The sequence below is a fragment of the Poecilia mexicana genome, unplaced genomic scaffold (assembly GCF_051168715.1).
Source record: "Poecilia mexicana isolate PSO_F unplaced genomic scaffold, ASM5116871v1 scaffold_6, whole genome shotgun sequence".
NCBI lineage: Eukaryota > Metazoa > Chordata > Actinopteri > Cyprinodontiformes > Poeciliidae > Poecilia > Poecilia mexicana.
In genome coordinates this window covers 25,253,259-25,276,407 of record NW_028263375.1, presented here as the reverse complement: position 1 = coordinate 25,276,407, position 23,149 = coordinate 25,253,259, and the positions used below count along the sequence as shown (strand labels likewise).

At 42.0% G+C, this 23,149-nt stretch overlaps 1 protein-coding gene across 2 annotated transcripts in view; it reads left to right on the top strand.

Annotated features, from left to right (window-relative positions):
* The window catches only part of plxnb2b (plexin b2b), a 155,385-nt gene that overhangs the window by 20,807 nt on the left and 111,429 nt on the right, over window positions 1–23,149 (top strand). The window contains exon 2 of one of the 2 annotated variants that reach the window (XM_014987447.2): window positions 13,106–13,292. The gene's annotated coding sequence lies outside the window, so the exon portion shown is untranslated. Of the gene's footprint in view, window positions 1–12,652; window positions 13,293–23,149 lie in introns of those variants that run through there. The other variant, XM_088006478.1, reaches the window with a different exon arrangement.

Here is a 23,149-nt window from a genome sequence, read left to right as displayed (position 1 = left end):
CGCACTCCCTTAACAAAAGCAACAACACGTGCATCTTGAAAGATTACTTGGCTGCCGTTAGCTCTGCCTCATCACCTGCAGGATGGAAGGTCGGGAATCAAAAATGTCTGCTGGCTTTAGTGGGATAAGTAATTGGGGAGGGGAAAGAAGCCATTGCGCCAAGTTTCTGAAGTCAAATACTGCAACGTTGGAAACGGAGGCGGAGATCCTGTTGATTTTATGTTCTCCTCGTCTAGTTACCTGGGTGACGTCTCATCAGGTTGCAGTGATTACTTTGTGGACGGGGTTAACAGCCCATCTGAAGGCTCCTTTTGTGAGTATGTTGTGTGCAAGCATGCATAAAAAGGGAACAATTGTGTAACATAGTGAGTGTGCAGCGTACCACTGTCCAGACGCATCTGCTTGGCTTTAATTAGTTTTGGCTGGCACAAGCACCCACCAGTCTCTCTTGTGTTTAATAACAGCCAAGACAGTGGGCATTCATCAAGGTCTGAATCCAGCTGAGGGGTTTCGTGTTCATTTGGTAAAAATCGCTTTAAACTAATCGAGCTCTCTTTATTTTCTCGAGTCCGTTGCAAAAGAGGTTCCTGTTTTCTCGCCTCCACGCAAGTTCATCTGTGCTGTGCGTGTTTTGGCCGTCTTTCAATCCTCTCTTCTCACTTCCCCCTCTCCCCCCTTCTCATCAGTCAGTTTTATTAATGCGTTATGCATCTGACCCAATTAACAAAGGCTCTGGAGTTCTTCCCGCGTTCTCCTTGGCCTTGCTTACTCCTGTGTGATAGCAGTCATTGTTTCTGTAGATACTGGTCACAGTGAGGGCGAAATGAAGGCCTCGTTTCGTTATTTCTCAGTCTGAATCGGTAAGCAGCACTCACTGGCTTCTGTCTGCTGAAAACAGTGATTTTTAATCAGGGTTAGGGATGTTTGTTGATGAACCGATGTGAGCTGACACACAGTCTCCTCTCAGTCTACCCACCTCCTGCCTCTTCCTCCCCTCCCATCCCTTCACATCTGTGAATCTTACCTGACGGGACTCATTTGTCAGCCCTCCTCCCAGGTCTTCTCTTTCGTCTGCTTGCCCGAGCCACCTGATCCCTCCCTCCTGTTGTTCCGCCAGCGCCAACAGAGCCGAACAGGCTATTGCTTCTGAGAGTCGGAGGAGATGGAAACTAAACTGAGCAGAGACGAAGGGCACACAGGTGCAGCTCCTCTCGCTGCCTAAGGGAAATCTGTCAAAGTCTCTTCATTTTGTCCTTCTCTCTTAGTAGTTTTACCCACTAAGGGTTTTGGCTTCTTTTCCCCTGAAATCTAGCTCTGGTCTGGGTTGGTACACCTTGAGGACAGGGTGGTCCCAAGAGCCACAGTCCCTGCAGGAAACATCCCGACAGGCTGCCTGAAGGAGGATGAGGAGGAGGGGGAGGGGGAGGAGGCAGGGGCTTGAGTGAGATTCTCACTGAAGGATAACCTGGAGTCAGAACACCACAGTATTGCTTTGTCAACAAACAAAAATAAAACCAAAATATACAACATCGTCTGTTGTATTTAAAACCGGGAAACAACATATCTTTGTTCTGCTTCTAAAATAAAATCAAACATTGCTTATTACCAGGTGTGTAAAAATGACCGCTGCTCGTGAGATGACACCATATTGAGATCCTTTGGTGCTCATGCACAGCTTTTCAAATAGTTTGACTTGAGATGTTTACATTAAAAGAGTAAAGAAAATGTGAATATTTCATAATTGTCAACAGAGGTTGGAGCATCCATCACACGGATCCAGTGGCGTCTGTTTAAGAGGAATAATGACCACATTTTTATAGTCATTTGCCACCAGTGTGCTGACTTTTTACTTTCCATAGAACGACTTTAGATTTCACTAGAAATGGTTAGAACATCTAATTTTGCTTTCTGTTTTGTAACCAAAAGGAAATTATGTTGCTTCCTTTCACCAACTGACTGGCAGAGTTCAGCAATAGGTGGGGGAGGAACAGCACTCCATTACTAAATACAAGTAAGAGTAAGTGTAAAAGTGGGGGAAAAATACATTCGTAATGACGTGACAAAAGTTTTAAAGGTCAACGTTTTAAACTCCTAGTGTACTTTAATAGCAATAACCACCTAATGCTCATACACCAGGTGCTGATATTGAGTAGCCTCAATCTTTCCCTCTGCATTGCATAAGTCACATTTCAAATGTTTTCTTTCTCACTTTCTATGAAGAACAGTTCCTGTTAAGAAAATAAAATCTTTAACTTCTGGCTCGTTATATTCTCTTGTGCTCCCGGATTCAATGATTCCATGCGTGGAAACAAAAGCCACACAGAGATGACGGTCAACGATCCATGTCATGCATTTTCAGAGTATATTCCAACATTTAAAAGTATAAAATCACATTGACAACACAGACACTTCAAACACACGAAAACAGACATTCATTTACCTGAGACAAATAGAAAAAAGAAGAAGAAAGAAAGAAAAGCAAAGACGTCTTTGGAGAGTTGCAAAAGCAAATCTGATTTGTTACTCCTGTGTACAAACTTTTATAGTAAATTTTAAATTTATTTTCTTAACATTCCTCAGAAAGGAATTATAAAAATGTCCACCATCACTTTGATTTATTGGATACCTGAGGGCACCTAAAAATGTGAAGTTAGAAAGAATCTGAAGTGTTGAGCCTATTGAGATGAAGTTGTCTTGAGTTTCCCAGTTGTAATATTTTGCACATTTTTACATAATGCTGTATAAACCCCAAATTGTCTCACTCAGCTCACCGGCTAAGTTCCTCTTAGCTCGGAGTTGTCTAATTCAACTCGGCAGGGAAGATCCTTTGATTTCTTTCTTTATTTTTTTTTTCTTTTCTCTTTTTTTGTTGGAGAGGGGTGGTTGCGCAAACTTGACCAGATTAAATGGAGCCGGTCCAGGCCGTGTGGACGGGTGGCTCCCAGCCATCTTCTCATTTGTGTTTCTCATTGTCGGTTGCAACTCTCCTCCAGTTTTGTTCTCTCCCCTTCCCTTTGTTTGCCTCGCGCTTCTGCTCAGGATCTGGCCAACGATTGATAAGACCCAATCCCTGACAATGCCTGGCACACGGCACGGGATCAGTGGCTGCGGCGCTCGAGCATTGTGGAGCCCGCGTGTCTGTTCTGGCTTCAGGAGAGAGGTGGAATGCAGCTCACGTCATTGTTTATCTACCTTTCCACTTCCAGATGGCACTCGGCAGAAAGAATGTGCTTCTTGACAAGCTCCGTCTTTATCTCTCGCTTTCCTCCATCCACCCATCCCTTTCTCCATCTCTCCTGTGGTTCTCTCTGGTCTGCGGATCTGCTTTCAGGTCCAGAATGTGCAGCATGAGGTGAGGCGAAGGGAGCCAAGAAGGCAGATTGGAACGTGAGAGGGGAGCCCTCGAAAGTCAGGTGGTACTTTCTGATTGTTTGGAAAAAGTTGGTGGTGGGGGGGTGAAATACAATCTGTCTGATATCCTCCTATGAAATTGCATTATTTGCTTAGTATCTTACGAATGTATTCACACCTCTTGACCTTTTTCACTTTTTGTCACGTCACAGCCACAAACTTCTGTATATTTATTTTTGAGAGGTTATATATGGAAGGAGAGGGGAACAAAAAGATGTTAAAATTTTTATAAATAAAAATCAGAAAATTGTAGCATTCATACCTCCTAATTACAACCTGTGAGATGTCGCCTAATATGTTTAGACTCTGATTTATTCTTCCAAGTTGCAAATGCTGGCATTGAAATCATACAAAGTATCAGAAACACCTCTGCTTATACTTGTTTTCCTTTGTCTCAGGTCAGTAAATCATAAAAATCGTGCCTCAGATAACAATCAAGTCGCCCAGCCCCAGTTGTCTTGGTCGCCTGGATTGATGGACGGTCAATTCCAGCAGCTAGAGATAATCACAGCGTGTCAGCCGCCACCGATCCAAACTCTTATCTGTGTCTGCCCACTGCCTGCATGCCACAAATGACCACAGGAACGTGCATTTTCGCGTCATTGTTTCAAATCCCCTGGGGAAGGGAAAGGGAACATCTTTGTGTGTGCTAAACTTTGTGGAACTGCTTCCTTCGCATGGAGTTTACTATCACTACAGGACTATTTATGTCTAATTCTCCTTCCTACATTGTAGGATATTCTCTTATCTGCATTGTCTGGTGATTAGCTGTTTGCAGTGTCAATACCCTCAAATTGGATTGGAGCAATGTCCCGTGGTACTGTGTGAGGCTTTTTAGTCCCTCTGCATTAACCATCAAGAATGTTAACAAATCAGATTATCTCTCTTGAATGTTTGTCTCAACAATAGACTTTGACGAAAAGTCTTGCTTCTCGCTTCCACTCTGCAGCCCAAGGGGCTTTGGAGGGGCAGCTTTTCCCCCCCAAATGAGCTGCACTAATTGTGGCCTAATGGCGAGCTGTTACAGCCCAGAGTGGTAAAAAGCAGTCGGTCGGTGAGGCTCGCTGCTTTTCCTGTGCGGGCTGATTACGCTGTCCAGTTAATGCACCCTCCTCAGATACAAATGGAGGGTGGTTATTTCATGAGCAGAGACAGTCAGCCTGTCAAAATCACCCTCTCTGCCAGACGAGAGAGAGATAAAGAGAGAGGGAATATATTCTGGAGAGCCAATTTCACTGAGGGGACACAGGCGCGGTGGTGCAATTATGAAGTATAGCTTTTTGTTCCTATAATGACCTTCTCTCCACAGTCCACATATATAGATATAAAACCAGTATAAATGGTCTGGTTACTGGTCCGGTGTCCAGCATAAATCTGAACCCGATGGAGTCCTACCCAAAGAACTCCACTGTGAAAGTTTGTGTCTTGCTGGCTCAGAAAATGTTGTTTCTGGATATCTGAAACAGTAAAACACGTCGTCTTTGAGTTGTTTTTGCTCCTGTTAGCCATTTCCAGTTTGTGTGGGAGTACACGCCTGTGTGCCGCCGCTCCAGTTCTTCAGAAGCAAATGTGGGGAACTCTCATACGGGCTGTTTTTCCTCTTGCTATAATTAATCACCAGAGAACCACATGATTGTTTCAGCTTAAGGTGCATTTTCTTTTAAAAATATGTCCCCCCCTCAGCATAACATTTGCTGCGAGTCACAGACGAATGCCCTGCGAAGCATGGCCTCAGCACTGCTGCCAGTTGTGTACAGCACCCACAGTCGCTGCTGTACTGCTTACTATGCATCCATCTGGGTAAACACTCTGAGACACGTTGCCAGCCAGCTGTGTTATCAGCTCTTGAGCAAAAGTTTGAGGTGAAGTAAAAACGCAGGGTCAGAAACTGATGAACTCTGTCTTTGCGCTCTTGATTTGGGAAACAGATTTTTGTTGGAAGAAAAACACCTCTAGACTTTGAAACGTCCTGGAGCTAAATGCATACGCAGGCTTCTGAAATACAACTTTTGGTTAAAAAAAATAAAATAAAAAATCCTACTGGCTAAGTTTTTCTGCCTTTTTTTTGTTTTGTTTTCTTTCACCGTCAATGTTTAAAATATTTCATTAGGTTTGGTTTCTGTCATAGAAAGTAATCTGTAATTATGAAATGATAGTTTGGAAAAAGTGTTTTTTTTAATCTGGATTAAGTTGATGCCATCTGGTTTCTGTTTACTAATTATAGGAGTTTTGATGTTAATAGGCTCCACTGATTTTATTTAAGGGTACCGGATTTAAAGGAGCAGAGTAGAAATGCACTTTAGACAGGTTTTATTTTTTAATAAGTTTTCTTATTAATTAAAAAATAAGAAAACTTACTATTTTCACTACACAAATATGCACATTCTGTAAAATCAAGCTATCGCATTAAGTTTGTAGTTATTGGACAAACTAGAGGAAACAAAGGTTCAAATGTTATTTTGCAAAATGCTGTATTTATGCAGAATCTCTTATCTATTCCACGTGTGGGTATGTATGACTAGACATCAAAACCACAATTTATTACATGATTTTTGGAAATGTTCTGTAACCAGCAGAAATCCAGCTATAAGCAATCAATCTAAATTTGTGTGAAGTACGGAGGAACTCTTCTTTGCCTCACTGCACATGCAAACTCTGCAAATCTTGCATCATTAAATCTGAATGTAGCTAGCATCAAATTGCCCTGAATAATTTTGTTATAAATCAATGCTTTAATTGCCGGCTCATATTTTATTAGCTATCTTTGCAGAAATGAGGCTTTTTCCGAGTCATTTCGCAGAAACCTGTTGTATTAAACTGAAGTACCAGATCCCATTCTGCCCCATGATAACTTTTTTTTTTCTTTTAGTTGGTTTTTACACAAAGCAAATATGTTTAATTTATAAAGTTACATAATTGTGTAACTGAAACATATCAATCAGTAGGCTGGCAATTTATACCAAGTGTTGCAAAAGCTTTTACTCCCCAGGGTATTATAAGCCTGGCGGGCCACCAGGCTTTACTTGTGATCCCACCAGGCTTAGCATTGCTTACTTGAGTTTTATTTTTTAACAACTTTGTAGTTGGTGTTCAGATATTAATATCCCAATCGTTCATTAACAGATAATTATCAAGTGATATTTTCAGATTTCCTGTCAACTTTAAACATTTTTAACTCAAAAACATGACGGGCTGCTGGATGAATGACTATCCTAGAGCCCCCCCCCAACCACCAGGCTTGGCAAGTTTTCTGGGGGAAAATCTTGCTCCCGTTGAGCATTTTCAAATTGTCATGTTCCAAACACAAACTTCAACGTGATTTTTACTTGGGGTTTGCATGATGGACAAACACAACGTTGAGCTCAACTCTGAAGGAGAAAAACGAGGGTACATAGTTTTAGAACTATTTTTTAAAGTAAATATATAGTCAGCCACCTCTACTCTGATGCCCTTAAAAAACGTCTCTAATCTAATTAGTGAAGAGGGAATCTGTGTAAATTAATCTCAGGATAAATACTTTTGCAATGCTTTAACAGAGTGACCCAATAACTTACTTCCATCAGAGATGTTCCCATTTTTATCATCTGGAGCAAGTGCATCTCCAGGGTAAAACGGCTCTTAATTTAAGTTTGGATGAAGGAAGCCTCTGAACACGCTGTGGCATCCAACAGTTGGCGAAGGGAAGCCCTCATCCCTTCGGTACCGGCTCACAGCTATGCCTGAGTCCACTTTCTTATTACCGTGATTGCCTGCAAAGAAAAAAAAAAGTGGCGGGACGCTGAGCGCATTCACTCTGCCAGACGGCTTCATAAAACGGCTACTGATGATTCCCACTGGGGCCCTCATCAGCGGCAGAGCGCGGTGAAGCGCCCGAGGACTCTGCTCTTCGAAGTCGCTGCGGCGCTCCTGCCTACGGAGGTGCGATGGTGAGAGGGGAGGGTTGGAAAACAAGATGGCTGCTAAGCAATTGCATCTCTTCAATGGCTCGTAGGGAGGTCATCCAGGAAGTAATGAGGTGAAGCGCCGCAGTCGAGCAGGAACTGTCAATCACCTCGGAGATCGTTGGGTTATAATGAGCGCCTGTTGTGAGTAAGCACCTACATAACTTGGCAGCTCAGTTGAATGTACACCACCTTTTAGCCTCTTTCAGCATCTGCCTCTCTTGCTCTAATCCCTTTCATCCTTCATCCTCACCTCCGTCTCCCCTGCTCATTGAGAACTAGACAAGTAAAGCTAGCCGTGGACCATTTCCCAAGCATAATCCAACATCTGTCTTCCTCATGTCTCCTACTTTGGCATGAAAACATTCCCTCCCTCCCTGCATCTTATCTCCCTCCTCGCTCCCTCCCCTCTCGCTGGTAGCCGTCACAGCCTCTGAACGATTTCCTCTCACAGGGAGCTTTCTCAGAGTCATTGTGGCAGTGTCAAACCAGCCTCCTATTTAAGCTCATTAAATCTTTCCAAGAGAATGGGAAATCAATGGTCCGTACCGGTGCGCAAGAACTTTTCTCTTAATTTAATTTCTCCTCCCCCACATATCTGTTTGCATATCTTCTCTCGTTCTCCTGTCATTTACGTCTGCTCTCCCCGTCTTGTCATTCTCCTTTAAGTGGTGGAGTGGAGAAGGCCAAAAATGGTTGCCTTCAGAAGCTATTTCAGAGCCCTGTTTGTGACGGGCACCATGGTGAGAGGCTGTCCAGACCGTTCACTGTTGTTTAGCGCCCACCAGTCGCAGCAGAATTCACTTGAAAGTTTTCGGCATGTGGACCAGAGCCTTGGAGTTTGGGCTTTTGTTTCAGCCCGTGGTGTTCAGGAAGCAGCTTCAGAGCAGCACAGACTGTACCGGTACAAACATGTGCGGCATGTAGCATACTGATGTTTTACACTTGAAAATATTCCCTCCTGCTTCCTTCCTTCCCATTTCACCCCGTCTCTGTTTCTCCTACGGCTTCTAACCGCTATTTCATTTTATTTGTATTTTAAGACTTTATGCCCCGTTTCATTGGTTAAATGATCTTTCTGTCTGTCAGTTTTTCATTAATCCAACCACTTGTCTGCCCGTTTTTTTGTCACGATAACACATTTTGCTGGACGATAAATTGTCCTAGAGCTTATTGCGATAAACGATAATATTGTTTTGAGACCATTTTCAAGTAATGGTAATAAAGGCAAGAACACATTCTCAGTGATCAATAAACTTTAAATTTTAATTAACGTTTCAAACACTGGAAATGGAAGACGAATAAAAATTTAGTTTCTTTTCATTTGTCATGTGATCGACCGGTGCATCTCTTAATAAGTTGCACAAAACGACAATAATAAACAGAACATATAAGGAAATAATTTTATTTACAGAGACTTCATTTGAAATATCCAAAATGAATAAAACAACAACAAATAAAATTAATTATGAAGTCTCTGTAAACAAAATTATCTTTAAAAAAAAAAGGGATCATTGAGACCAGAGCAACAGACTGACGACTTTTATCATGCAGTTTTTGGTAAAAAGAGAAAAACGATAAATCAAGCAAATGAAAATTGTTGTTTGTTTTAATCTATCATGTAATTAATTGATTTATTGTTTATTGCGACAGGCCTACCATTCATACATCCAGCTATTTGTTTATCCATGTATCCTACCATCAATTTGTCAGTCATCGATCAATTCTTGTCTGTCTGTTCGTCTTTCAAATTATTTATCCATCCATCCATTCATCTAACGGTCTGTGTTTAATGCACTTGACCACCATCTATCCATCCTTTCTGTTTTATTTCCTCTCTCTTTAATACCCTTATTTAAACTCTGGCCTTTGTAGAGAAGGGCACCTGGGCATCATAGTAAACTTCTGTATATAAACTATAGTATTTTGACATAAGAACAGTATATAAATCCAGTATACATGTGTCTGTGTGTGTTTGCCTGTGAGTACATGTCTGGCAGGGCTTTGTGCTGTTTGAAACCATGCCTTGGGACGAGGCCCACACCTTCTCTGGAGCTCCTGTAATTGCTCTTTTGGGGCCCTGTCTCTGGCTCTGAGCCTGTCGCCATCACTCCTCCTGTCATCTTTTTTTTTTCCTGCCCTTCCTTTCTGTCTTCTTTCCCTGCATGGCTCATTATGGCTGATCCCCACCTGCCCAGTTGGGGAATTCTCCTTTATACACATACACACTCGCGTTCAGTCATACAAACAGTCAGAACCACTCAGCGGTTTTCAGAGCTGCCTGTCGCTCGGCTGGTTTGTGTACTATCTGCTACAAAACAGCTTTGCTAATAGCGTTTGGCCGAGAAATGGAAACAATAGGGCCATAAAAAAAAAAGGAGTTCCCACCTCCTGCTGGTGCAAACAGAGAGTTTCTCATTTCGTTTGTGACTGTTAGGGCACAATTTTTCATCAAACTCCAGCCCTTCAACTGCAGCTTTTGCCTTTGTAGGCATTAGCCTGAGCCACAGGCCCTTAACCACAGGCTTCGTTTCTATTTTGAATCCAGCCTTCCTTCTGCCATGTCACCCGGCAGCCCTTTCCATGCCTATTCCCAGGGTAGTGGGCTTCGTTTGAGCGATAATGGATGTGGCCAGTTGCAGCTGCTCAGCAAACAGGCACTATCACAGGACTTATCTAAGGACCTGAGAGTGGCCTGTGATGAATGGCTCGGAGCTGTGTGTCTTCTCCGATCAATAAGCCACTAGCACCCAGATGAGCTAGATCCCTCTTCGTTGGCGCTCTCTCCACTCCCCCCACCTCATCTACTCATACATCCTCCCCCCCTCATAATCTCCCACCATGTTTGCGAACTTTTCCCTCCAATTCTTGCTCCGACTTGGGCCATTGATCTTTTATCCTGGGCTTGTTTTAAATAAAGGTCTGGTATCCTCCACCCGAGCATAAAAACATTCTGACAGTAGTTATTACTATTCTGGTAGCCCACCTTATAAACATTTTTTTTTAGCTAGGTCAAAGCCCTGTAATCAGAAGGAACGCTGGTATGAAGCACCCCACTCCTCTACGGCACCTCTGAGGTTTCCACAGTAAATGTGACGCAGGCACAAGTCCCATGTGGATTTCTGCTTTCGTAAGGGAGAAAAACATTCGTATGTGACTAACTGTTGCCGAGCCTTGCGTGTCCCATATAGCCACAAACTACTCCACCTACTCTGAAATGACATGAGATGCTTTGGCTTTTTATAAGTGTCGCGCAAACATGTGTATGAGGTCTCCTCAGACCACTACCCTGAGTAAATTCATTCCTGCTGCAGAAACCTAAAGTATACAATGCTGGTAAATGAGTGCACTTATTATTATTATTATTATTGATTTAAATGGGATATTAATGTGCGCTTTTAATGATTCATTTTACCTGTTTTGGTGATGGAGAAATTATATGACTTGAGCCATAGAATGTGTGTTTCCTATTCCAACTCAGGTCTGAAATCCCACAAAAAGGGGCAATAGTATGCAAAATCAACTTTTTTGAGCTTTAAATTGTGTTGCGTTATTACTTCCTTAAAAACATAGCTGGAGTGTTGCCTTGATTTTTTTAATGCATGTTTGAGAAAACCATTCAGATGCTCAAAACGCTTGGTGGAACAGAGCGCTGCCTTCGAGGACGAAGCTTCTTCTTGCTGCTGCAGCTTCCGAGTTTCCCCCCACTGCTCCCTCACTCAGCTCCTTCAGACTAGCCAGGAGCAATTAGCAAACAGCTGGTGGAACTGTGCATCAGCAGAGATCAATATACGAGCTACATCTCGGTGCAACGCTGGTAAAAACGTTGTTAAAGGGTTAATAAAGGAGCCATGTCATGTCATGTCTTAATAACTAAAATGGCACTATGTGCCTGGAAAATGCATAATACTGCCCTTTAACCTGTTGGTCTCAGGTTGTCATTCACAATGACAGGGGTGTCAAACTCCAGTCCTCAAGGGCCGCTGTCCTGCAGTGTTTAGATGTGCCACAGGTAAAAAACAGTGGAATGAAATGGCTTAATTACCTCCTCCCTGTGTAGATCGGTTCTCCTGAGCCTTGCTAATGACCTAATTATTCTTTTCAGGTGTGGTGCAGCAGAGGCACATCTAAAAGTTGCAGGACAGAGGCCCTTGAGGACTGGAGTTTGACACCCCTGTCACGAGAGGACCCAAATTTGGGTCCTCTCGTGACAGACAGGTTAATAAATATATTCACACAGATTACATTTCTGATAAGTATTCCATAGTAAACATCAGAGCTGCTTCTGGCTATCTATGGCCATAAGCAAGCTACTGATATAAATCTGGCTGCATACTACTCTTTTAATCATAATTGGTGGAGCACATTTATATTTGGTTCATGTCCTGGGACTAAGCTTTTAAGCAAAGTCCATAAATTGTCAAAACATTTGAGCCTGGAGCCATTCCAGGAGTTTAATGTTGGTGTACTTTATCCAATCCAAAATCAGTTTTAATGTGTTTTTGGGATTGTTGGTCCTGATGGTACGTATCTGAGCTCTATAATAATCTGGAGGATGCTTCTGTCTGGTCGATCCACAGGAAAGTGACGCCTACATCATCATAGACTTGAGAGGTTGCTGACCAGTACTCTAAAAGTTACTGTAAAAGGCCAGACGAGAGAAAATGGTGACCAATTTGGCCATAATAAGAGTCTTTGAAGATCAAAGTGAAGCTGTAAAACATGAACTCGTTGCAGCAACTCCCAAACATGCTGGTGGTGGCACCATACTGTGTCGCTGTTTACTTCCAGGGGTAGTAGTGGATTGCAATAGTGAAGTGGATGAGTTGTAGGCACCTAAAATCAACAAACGGATGGTTGATCCAAGTTGGCGTTTGTACAAGACGATGATCCTGAGGCCTGCTCCATGCTGGCCTCAACTGTAACTGTGCTGAAAATGCACGACCTTTGCTTAAAAGCTAAATCTCTGGCAGGAACCCAACAAGTTTGATTGAGCTCTACTACTTCGAATAAAAACTATATTCACATATGCAACCAGAATTTAGCCAGAACCCAACTAAATATCAGTGAGGTTTATTTTATTTTTTTCATAATTGAGGAAACAAAAAATCATTGAAAATCCTCTGAAGGTCAAAACTAATCACCTTCATGCTGATGTGTGAAAGAAAACTTGTGATTGACAGCGCGGGGCTGGCTTTTGATCTGCATTTCCTTCAGTTTCTGAGGAATTGCCGATCAAAAGAGCAGAACAGAAAGTCTTTTTCTTTCCATCCTCTAGGGACTCGTAGTAGTGCATCCTCCCCTCTTCCCTCTCATCTCGGTCTCCTCCCGTCCCGCTCCTCTCCTCTCCCCCTGTAGCTCTAATCTTCCCTCTGATCCGCTGTTGTCTCTGTCACAAAGAGCACAATCTCAGCCTAATAATTGCATGTCTGCCGGCCACCACACCTGTTGCTGTCACTGCAGCTGTGTTTTAGGGTGGGGGTGTGGCGTTGCCCTCTGGCCTCTGTAGCTCCAACTCTCACCTTCACCACCTTTGCTGCAGGTATAAACCCTCAGGGATGTGGGGAGTGTGACTTCTGGGGTGGGTGGATACATGCGGAGTTGAGTCCGTTTCCCACACTTGATTGTGTTCATCCTGTAACCTTCAGTCACAGCTTTAAGCATAAGGTGTAGACGCGTCTTCTCAAACCGTCGCCAGTAACGACAGTCTCCCCTCTCACCTTCTAATCCTCCCCTCTTTCTTCCCCCTCCAGAGCCCGAGCCCTTAATGAAGCCGGGGGTCAGCGGCAGTGTGTGGCTAATTGGCCAAGTTCGCCCGGGGCTTCGGCTACCTGTGATTGAAGTGTCCAGCGAGCGCACACTGTGCAGCCGCCGCTGCACCCTACTCTGTTCCACTCCAGCAGCCAAGACGCACCCAGCACCCCTGTCGGCCTCTCTCTAGTGAGTAGCAACCCAAGGTCGTTTTATTTTCACTTATCCTCTCATTTACTTGCACCACTTTGTGATGTTCTTTTACTTTTTTTTTCTCTGAGCAAAGAAAAATTCATCGGGGTCTAGCTGTTTTCTGGATCACCAGCTCTGCCCGTCACACTTTTCTTTTTTTTTTTTTTGTTAACAAAAACTTGTCACAATTTGTATACTCTTTCTTAAGCTGTAATTTTGCTGCTAGACTCTGTAGACTCGGTCCCTGCGTCTCCTCACTTTCTCTGGCTCACACTCCGCTCTCACACCCTTTGTCCTCACTAAAACACAGTTGGATTCAAGTAATTTTTTATGGTCTCCCATTGGGCAGCAGCCAAGGTGGGAGGGGGAAGGAAAGAAAAAAGCATTTCAGCTCCTGTTTTTCTCCTGATGGGTGAATCAGTTTCAGGCCAGGCCTCGGTGTATCAAGTAAACAGCAGGGTGTGGAGCTAATGGTGTGGAGGTGGTATAATTACAGGGTTCCTATGCCGTCTGAAAAGGTATTGAATTTGAAATGGTGGTTTTTCAGGTCTGAATAAGGACGGAGAAAGAAAACTGTATTAAAAAAAATAGTACTTTCAGTACTTTATTTTATATCCCACAGTTTCAGGGGAAAAAGCTCCCCAGTTTTAGATGTTAAATTATAATTCTACATCAATATAACTTGAAAATGGTGACTATTAAACTAATGCGTTTTTAGCTACCTTTATCCCTTTTCATGCAGTTCTCAAACTAAGGTGGTATACCTTCCTTCCTTCCTTCTTTTCTTTCTTCCTTCCTTCCTTCCTTCCTTCCTTCCTTCCTTCCTTCCTTCCTTTGAAAAATGAGTTTAACAGACAAAAAAATAATGTACAGAAGTATAGTGTCGCCTGAAATGTGCGTAGGAACCCAGTAATCAGTCGAGCCTCCTCTTTTCACTTGTTCATCATTTTGCTCCCTGTTGTTTGTCTGTGTTAAAAGCTCTGAACAGCATCAAGAAGAAGTAGTAGTTCTGTTACCCAGCACATAGCAGCTCATCTCACCTGGGACATTTGCTGGCAGTAGCTACCTCCAAAATACCAGCAGGTGTTTTTGTTTGTTTGTTGTGTTATGGATGTGGAGCATTGCTGGACAATAAACGGTCAGCGCTCCGTTTCAGGAAACAATGGCCCAATTACAAGCCAAGCCTTGTCCTACAAGTTGAAGCAAGTTCTCAAAGTACTACCTCGGTCCGTTCTGGTGAAACTTTACGTGCGCTCTATTAAGATCTGTTTGTTTGTGAAGGGATATGAGTAATTAAGTGTGCTCCGATGCTCATTAGCTGAAGATCCCCAGTAATTAACTGCTGCTGTAACGGTTTTTATGGAGAGCGTTGTTAAAACTTTTCCTTTACGCGTTTTAATTGAAGAGGAGAAACGCCGCTCCGCTCATCCAAGTCAAAGAGATGAATTAAGGTGAAGAAACGTTGCGACATAATTGTGACTGATATATCGAGGCTTGTCTGATATTTCTCACTTTGTCACAAACAGTTTCTGTGGTGTTTAAGTCCCAAAGCTGTCAGAAAGCTTGAGGAGTTGCTGATTTCTCTGGATGCCTCTTACTCATCTGTGTAGTGCTTAGCTTGACAGATGACTCCTTTCCCCCCACCTCCCCCTCCATGCATCTTCCTCATTATCAGCTGTTTGCTTTGGTCATTACTGTTGTGCTCCACTTTCCATCACATTTCCTGCAGTCCTCTGTGCCCACCAGCCAGCCCTCTGTTGTTACAGATAAATAAAATGTTGGATAATTTGAAATCTTGGCTACCCCAGGTGCCAGAGTGCAGGCATCTCTCCATCCCTGTTCTATTAAGCGAGCACAGCCAGAGTGAAATATTTAAACTACACGTGTGACCCAAAAATACATCCCATTAAACATTCGCACTCCTTATTTATGGAGTTTTCCTGTTTATCCCTTTTGTTGTTTACACTCTTCATCTCATGTCCCAGAAGATGGTACAAATGTCATGGTAATGACATGCTTTTTGCTATCCATGAGGATTAAGAAGTGTCAATCATTTTTCCCAGGAGGCTTTGCATCGGCGCTACCCCAGAGCAAAGAGCTACGTTGGGGATGAACGAATTAGCATGCACTAAATCAAAATGTTGTTGTTTTCTTACCCCCTGGGGACAGAGTGGGGCCTGTAGCTTTCTATTCTCTTGTGCAACAGAATGTTGTAAATTTTAGATTGATTTCTTTCTTTTTTTTTTTTTATTGAAAAAATTTCCCCGAATTTTCCCAGTTATTCTGTACAGCAAATGGTAATCGAAGCCGTTCGTGGGACAGTGTTGCCTCGTGAAGCTTCAAATTGAGCTGCACAGATCAAAATTTGTTGTCCGATTTTCTGGTTCTTGTTGTTTCTTTGACGTGGCTTGATACTCAGTTTAACTGATTTTGCTTTCGTTTTAGCCACAGTAACTTTAGTAATAGAAAAGAAAATCTATTTATTTTAGGAGCAGTGTGTGTTTGAGAGTCCAATCTGTGTAAGATAGGGATTTACTGCATTAATGATTTTTGATTTGACCTTTTAAACTGCTGTTTCAAGTTAGTGTTGCACATAGTGCTAAAAAGATACTCTGTCTGTTCCTCAGAGGTAGAGCCTTACCTTACCACTGAGACTTATTAAAGGCTCTAAGGATGACGGACAGGTTTATAGTTTGAAGAGATGGAACAAAGCGCCTTTTCTGTTCTCCGTTCACCTTTTCTGTTATCTGCTTCACAAACTTCAGACGTGTCTCTATGTCCTACGGAATGGTTTGCTTTTAAACATCTCTTTGCGTCTCTTTGTCCACTTTTTTTGTTTCTACTTTGTCATTGATCCCAAAAACACTGAGCTTTGAGTCTTCAGTCAGTAACATCAACCACACTGATAAGATTTTTAATTTTCTTGTCGGTGGTCAAAGCAGGCTAAACTGAAAATATTCCCATAACCAGCAGGTTTCTCATTGCATCACTTTTTAAAATGATTATTGGTTGTGAAAACCTCCTGCATTTCTTTAGTTTCAAGGAAAATCCCAAACTCTGACTCTTTGTAAGTGATGATGGATGATGACGACGATGGAAACAAGATAAGATTAAATAAACTTGTCATGCTAAAAAAAGTAAGCAAGGCTGCTTGTCATTGTGTTTTGACTTTTACTCTTAGTTTTGTTTTTCCTCTCATGAGCTGCACGACCTCAGACCTGTTTATTTTTTTTGTCTCCAATGATAATTACATAAACTAAACTAACTCCAGGCTTTAAAGATGCATCATCACCATGCAGGTTTTGACCGTTGCAGCGTGTACAGACGCCTAATAAATGTCTGGAAATGGTTAAAAATGCTCATATGTCCTCCAGACACATGTGCTGGTGGATAAACTTGGCTGCCTCAGGCCCCCACAGAAATGGCACCTCCTTCACCCGCCGCTGTTCGGTCTTGCTCATCAGACTTTGGAAATGTCACGTCCTTGCGGACCCAAAATAATAGAAACCACCTTGTTCCTGACTCATCTCTGCCCGCCGGCCCACCTCCCCCACCTCCAACACGGTGCTGCAACGTTCCAGTTTTCCATTGCCCCCCTGCAAATATCCAAGCTGTCGAGTCGGACTGGGCTGATCGTTTTCGTGCCAGGGCACAGTTGGAACGGATCCGGCCTCCAGGCCACATATACTGCTCCTCTCCAGGCCGTGCAAACAAGGCCTGCCCCGTGCAGCTGTCATCTACATGCTAAGAGCTCTGGATTTCTACAGTGGAACGTTCCTTTTTTGTAATTATGTTTCCATTTATTTTTTTGGCGATAGGTTATCTCTTTGGAGCGTGTTAGCTCTGCATGCTTTACAGCTTTCTGAGCGCGAGTTTCCGTTTCAGCTCATCCTGTGAATCACTGAATTTGCACTGAATCATAGAGATCAACAAGGTGTGCAATTGCAGATGTCTGAATAGATTGTTCAGATGCTTTTTTTTTCTTCTTTTTTGTCTGCTCTGCCTATTTTGCAGCTTCTACACACACCCACACACACGCACACACACACGTGTCTATTTGTTTTTTTTGAATCAGCAGGTGTAATAACGGTCGTCTTTCAGTGGATCGTATGAGCCATAAAACACCCCCGGGATAATCGCCACATCTGCAGCTTTTGTTAGGCTGGGAACTGTGGCCTTCAGGAATTATAGGAACATAACATGAGCAGCAAGGGGAGGGTGAAGGGATGGCTCGTTGAAAGACGGATTCCAGACGAGCCTCTCAAACAGTTTCATGTCAAATCCACAGACGTACAAATCTCCACAATGATCTGCCAAGTTTCCGGAGAAATCACTGGAGCAGGAATAGCCGAATTTCACACCCCCGCCCCGAGCCCTCTCCTTGCCTCCCTCCTGTCAGCCATCACTGGACGCCGCTTGGCAGTCGAGGGTGATGGGGAACATCTGTGCAAATCAGTGTGGTTGAATACATTTACCCGATAAGAAGCCGGTGTTTATTTCAATATTTCAATATTTTTGGAGATGGCTTTAAAATTGGAGCGGTTTTGTCATTTAATTTCTGCACATATCAGATTGTGGAATGGTTTTAACTGCTAGTGGAGGAGTAGATAACACACTTCCTATGTAGCTAAATTACTTCCTGTGGCTGACAAAAACAAAGTCACTGCAGTTCCCTTCTGGAACTGCAATGACTTGCATATATGTGCACCAGTTCTCTGTTAGCCTGGTTACTAGCTTATCATCAGGAACCCCCCCCCCCAAAAAAAAAAAAAAAAAAAAAGCATTGAGAGTGATTCAGCAGGTCTCTGGACGCTCCTCTGCAGCTGCCAGAGATGTGAGCACTCGGAGTAACTGAAGTCTCTTTTATTTGGTCGCTCCGTGGAATATAAATAATGAAATGAAGCTCGTAATTGGTGGTTCTCGGTAATTAGGACCAAGCTGTCAGCTAGTGAAGTTGCCTCAGTCTGATGGCACAGCAGCCAGGGCAGTAATTACTATTATCTATGGGGGTTTGTTGACACAACAATAATCCCGTTCTCAACCAGGATAGTGGGGCTTATGTTTACTGTCGCAAGTGTTAAAAGGTTTGGGCAGAAAACTGTGATAAAGACGGATCTTTTTTTTGTTGTTGTATATAAATATATTTGCTCTAAGAATCTGTCAGGTGGGCAACATCAACTCACCGCTGTAAATGGAGCAAGAGGCTCCTGTCCTTGAATTTTCTGCTCAATAACTGAGAAGAAGCTTGTCCATATTTTCATTAGTAAAACATTTTTTATTTATTTTTTTTTCTTTTGCCAGCGTGACTTCCAACCATAAACAGCATTATCAACCATTTCAGCAGGTTTCCTAATGCCCCTGTAATCCTGTCATTTCACTCTTGGATACTGCAGGGGTTATCCTCGGTTTGGGGCATATCTGCCCACCTGTCTCTGCTCCTCAGTGTGAGAGATTGGATTCCCCCAACTTCTCGTCTGCCTCCATCTCTATACGTCTTCACACACATTCACACACGCGCATCCCATCACCCCTAGGATTTTGCTCGTCTCATCCGCCTCATAGTGTAAATGACCTGGTCTGACCTTAGGATATATATATATATATATATATATATATGTGTGTGTGTATGGGATAATGGTGTTACAGTCCTTGTGTAGTTCAGGATTATTTGTTCATAAAAAAAGTTCTTCTCTAAATTGAGATTTTGTTGTATTTTGATTCGACAGATTTGAGTTGATACAAGCTGAAGTTTTCCTGCTTTCTGCATAAATTAGACGTGTAAATTACCTTTATATGATGATGAATATTCAAAAAGTTCAAAGTTGTTCAGCTCTTTCCGTATCCCTAAAAAAATCCACAAGTGACGTAAAATCCTCCATGGTCTAAGGCATTGGCATTTATAAATAAAACCAGATTTTTCCCAACAAGACATTTAAAATTAATATCATTGTTGATGGTCACATCAGATTGTTAAATCATTACTTTATTGTAACTATGCAGGTGTCTTGGGTAGCCTTTTTTTTGTTGCACAGTTCCATTTTTAAAAGACTGGAGTTTCTCAATATACTGAACTTCAATCATCATCTCGGTAACGGTGTCTGCAAAATTATTATTGCAGAAAGAATGCTTGGATGCAGTTATTGATGAGGTGTTGTATATCGAGCGACAAGAATTCAAACTCTGCATACCAATGATGTATTTGGCCAGTCGCAGGGACTCTTGCTGCCCTTTGTGCCCTCGTCAGATGCATATCTTCCTGGATGAGAAGCTTGCAGAAAATATGAGGACATTGCAACAATGAAAAATAAAGAGAGGAGTCAGGATAATGTAGATCAGTTGTAATTGTTATCACAAAAATCAGCAATACTATTGCTGCTACAGACCAGGGGAGATGCCACTTCATGTTTAGTCTTGGATATGATTTCACCAATATGCCAAATAAATACAACATGATAGGAGACTTTTTAAAAAATGCAATATATCCGTTTGCTGTATCTACTTTTGCACTACTGGCACATTTAACATAAATAAAACCTTTTCTTTATATATTCTCTATGGAGTTGGTGGTCCTTTACTTTAGTTGAGATTTCCAAAAGGCTGCAGACATTTGTTTTTCCAGCGTGCTTTCTGGCAGGTGGAGTCAGACTGTCAAAATGTACAAAAACAGAGCAACTCTGCTGTAAGACGTTTGGCTTCCTGTTATCTGCTGATGTCTCATTCCTTGTTGTAACGGCCTGAACATCAGAGAGCTGTTTTCTTTCTTGAAGCTGCTAAAGGTTCTTTCTGTTTCTCTAGTTTCAGTTTTCAACAAATCTTATATAACTGTTGTTTTCACACAGTAAAAACTTCATCACCAAAGAGTGACAATATTGTTGCAATATTGGTGTTTTTTATTTTTATTTTTTTGTCGTTTTTTTTTAAATCTTTGATACTTTGTCTCTTAGGTTTTTTTACTTGCTGCAACATCAATTGCCCAATTTGGGATAGGAATAAATCTGAAATCTGAATCCTGTTTGTGCTTATGCTTCCTGCATTTGCAGATTGGAACATTTTTGCCGGACTTCAATCGGTTTTAGCAGTCAATATTTATTTGTATAGGACGACGAGGCAATGTTACAACATCTAGGTCGTCATTTAAAACATTTACTTTCTGCTACTTTTAAAATATTTATTTTGGACTTTCCATCTAAATTGACTTTAGTATTCTATATTACTTTACTAAATGTAAACCTCACCTCCTGTGTATATTGGCTAAAGAAAGTAAATCTTTACTTTTACTCTGATTCTCAAAAAGCTGCCAACAAATTCCAAATCCAGCATATTTCCATCCCAAAGGCTGAAAGCTCAAAAGGACTTTGCTATTTGGTTGTGCTTGGTCAAGCTTTCCTGTTATCTGTAAGTCTTGCTTTCTCTCGCTCTCCTGCAGCCGTAATAAACTGCAGACATATTAAACTATTGTAAACAGTCTCTGACTGTCGACTGCTTGAATGTAAAATTGCCTGAATTTGCTCATCTCATGTCTGTATCTAACCCAGGAGATGAAGAAAATGAATGGACAGAAAACCCAGGCGATAATTCTTTCCTCAGCTTTCAACCGAAGTAATGAGTCTCCGTGACCTCTTGTTAGAGGATGCACCGTGTTATTATTGGGCGAATAGAACGGAAAGTCAAAGGTGAGCAAAGGTTGAACGTGTTACTGTTTTCATCTATACAGTGTCACACAAGCCGCAACTGGCTGTGACTCTGAATTAAACATGTAGCGCCTGATAGCCTGAGGCATGATGGACATCCAGACATATTGGGAGGCAGAGAAAATGCCTTTTTAAGTACGCTATTTATGGCGAAGATATTGTATTCATTTTATTATAATAAAACATCCATTACTTTTTGAGTGAACGGCATGGGGAGTGTGAGGCCGGCAGAGTGCAGCTCAGAGTAATAACAACAGCGCGTCTGCTCTAAATGAGCCAAGGAAAAGAGCAGCTTCCTGTAGATATTAGTTTCCTTTGAAGGGGTGCTCAGGTCTGGTGATATGCTTTGTGAGGAGTAATAAAGAAATATATCTGTTTTTATTGTGCCTTGGCGACACAGTTATGTTTAGATCTGGCATAAGGAGCTGGAACATGGCGTAAAATGATATTATGGCCCATTAGGTGGGGGCCCGGGCTAAGCGTCGCTAGCAGTAAGCGGGTATTGGGTGTAATGGGGCCGCGGCGTATTGTCTGTGATCTGCTCTTTCACTTCTCTCTGATTGAATCGTCTACATCACTGGCACTCCATCTCCTGGGGAACCGCAGTAGACAGGGTGATTTTGGCTGAAGACATCACTCTGTCAAACACGGGAGATAAGAGAATAGGGTGGGGGAATTGGAACAAGCACAACCTGAAATGTAAAGGAAGGATGACGTATGGGGATTTATAAGCAGCCTGGTGTGCAAAAAGAGCCGACCTGAAAGCGTTAGATCTTTTTGTTTTGAAATCAAAAGCAGCTTTCTCTGGGCTCTCACAACAAAATGCAGAACACAGCATTATTTACTGCAGTTGAAAAATACAAAGCACATCTTCCAACTACTACTTTGGGCTTCGTTTTTTTTTTTTTTTTTTTGTTTAGTTTTTTTTCTCCCTGCAATACAACTAAAAGCAGTGATGTCCAGTGCCAGTCGTCCCTAATGGCTGTTCTGCCCGTTAGAGTTTTTTTTCCCTAGTTCAACACAACTTCAAAAAATAAATGGTTCATTATTACAGACTTTGGTGAGATGCTGTGAAAATAATTCAGCCATTTCAATGAGCTGCGTTAGACAGATCTAAAACAGACAGGACTCTCCCCCTGGAGTACTGTTCTGCTCTCCTACCTGAAAGGGATACTTAATTGTCTTAAGTGAGGTTTTGTGAAGCTATCAGTAGCTGCTTTGTTACCTGTATTAAGCAGATCTAGTTAAGTGCAGCTCTGTTATCTCAGCCGAACAGCAGTGATGAAATTACGGTGACTAGTAAAAATACCTTTTAATATTTGGAAGTAGTTTTTTTCCCAGTTGGAAATGCAAGAAAAACGCCCTCCAAATTGAAATTTGAGCAGTGAAAGTTGTTGACCAGTGCCAAATTTAGTATTCAATATGGCTCCCATGTCTATAAAATATGGTGAAAGTTGTAAATATAAATTTATTAGTACCGCTCACAGCTTGTAAGTCATAAAACCAGTTATAAACACTGCAGTGTACAATATCCATCAGCTGTTTCTCTCTATTTTAATGTGTGCCTGCCAAATCCCAGGTCCGAGCTAGACTTGAGAGACATCTGGACGGCAGCATAGTCCCCAGAAACGGAGTAAAGTTTTTCATTTTGAATCAAATGATCATTTGTGCAGTAGCACCAAAGACGCTACATTCTTGTGGTCTTCCAGGTCTTTTATTTTGAAAGTATTGTGACAAGTGTCATACAGCCAGAAGACTCAGACAAAGTAATTTTTAAATAGTCAGATGGGCATTCATTGGTTGAGAAAATAACGTCAAACCTGACGGTCTCTTGCCATGATGTAGAAGTTAATTACATCCCACAGATATGAACAATTTTTGCTTGAGTCTATTTGAATTCCTGGGATCAACCAACTTACTGGCTGTTGGTTCTCTACAACTCTATCTCTCTTTTTTTTTTCTTTTTCTTTTTCTGCAAATCCACTGTGACGTAACACCTTTCTATTGGTAAAATAACAACAGAGAATCTCATTTTAAAAACTGAATACTCTCTTTTCAGTCACTTGATGCCTTCCAGGTTCTTTGTCCTTTGACTTGTGTATTTAAATCTAGCTGGTCTCAGTCTTCTCATTGCTGCCCCTGTGCTGGTGGGGATTTCCTTAG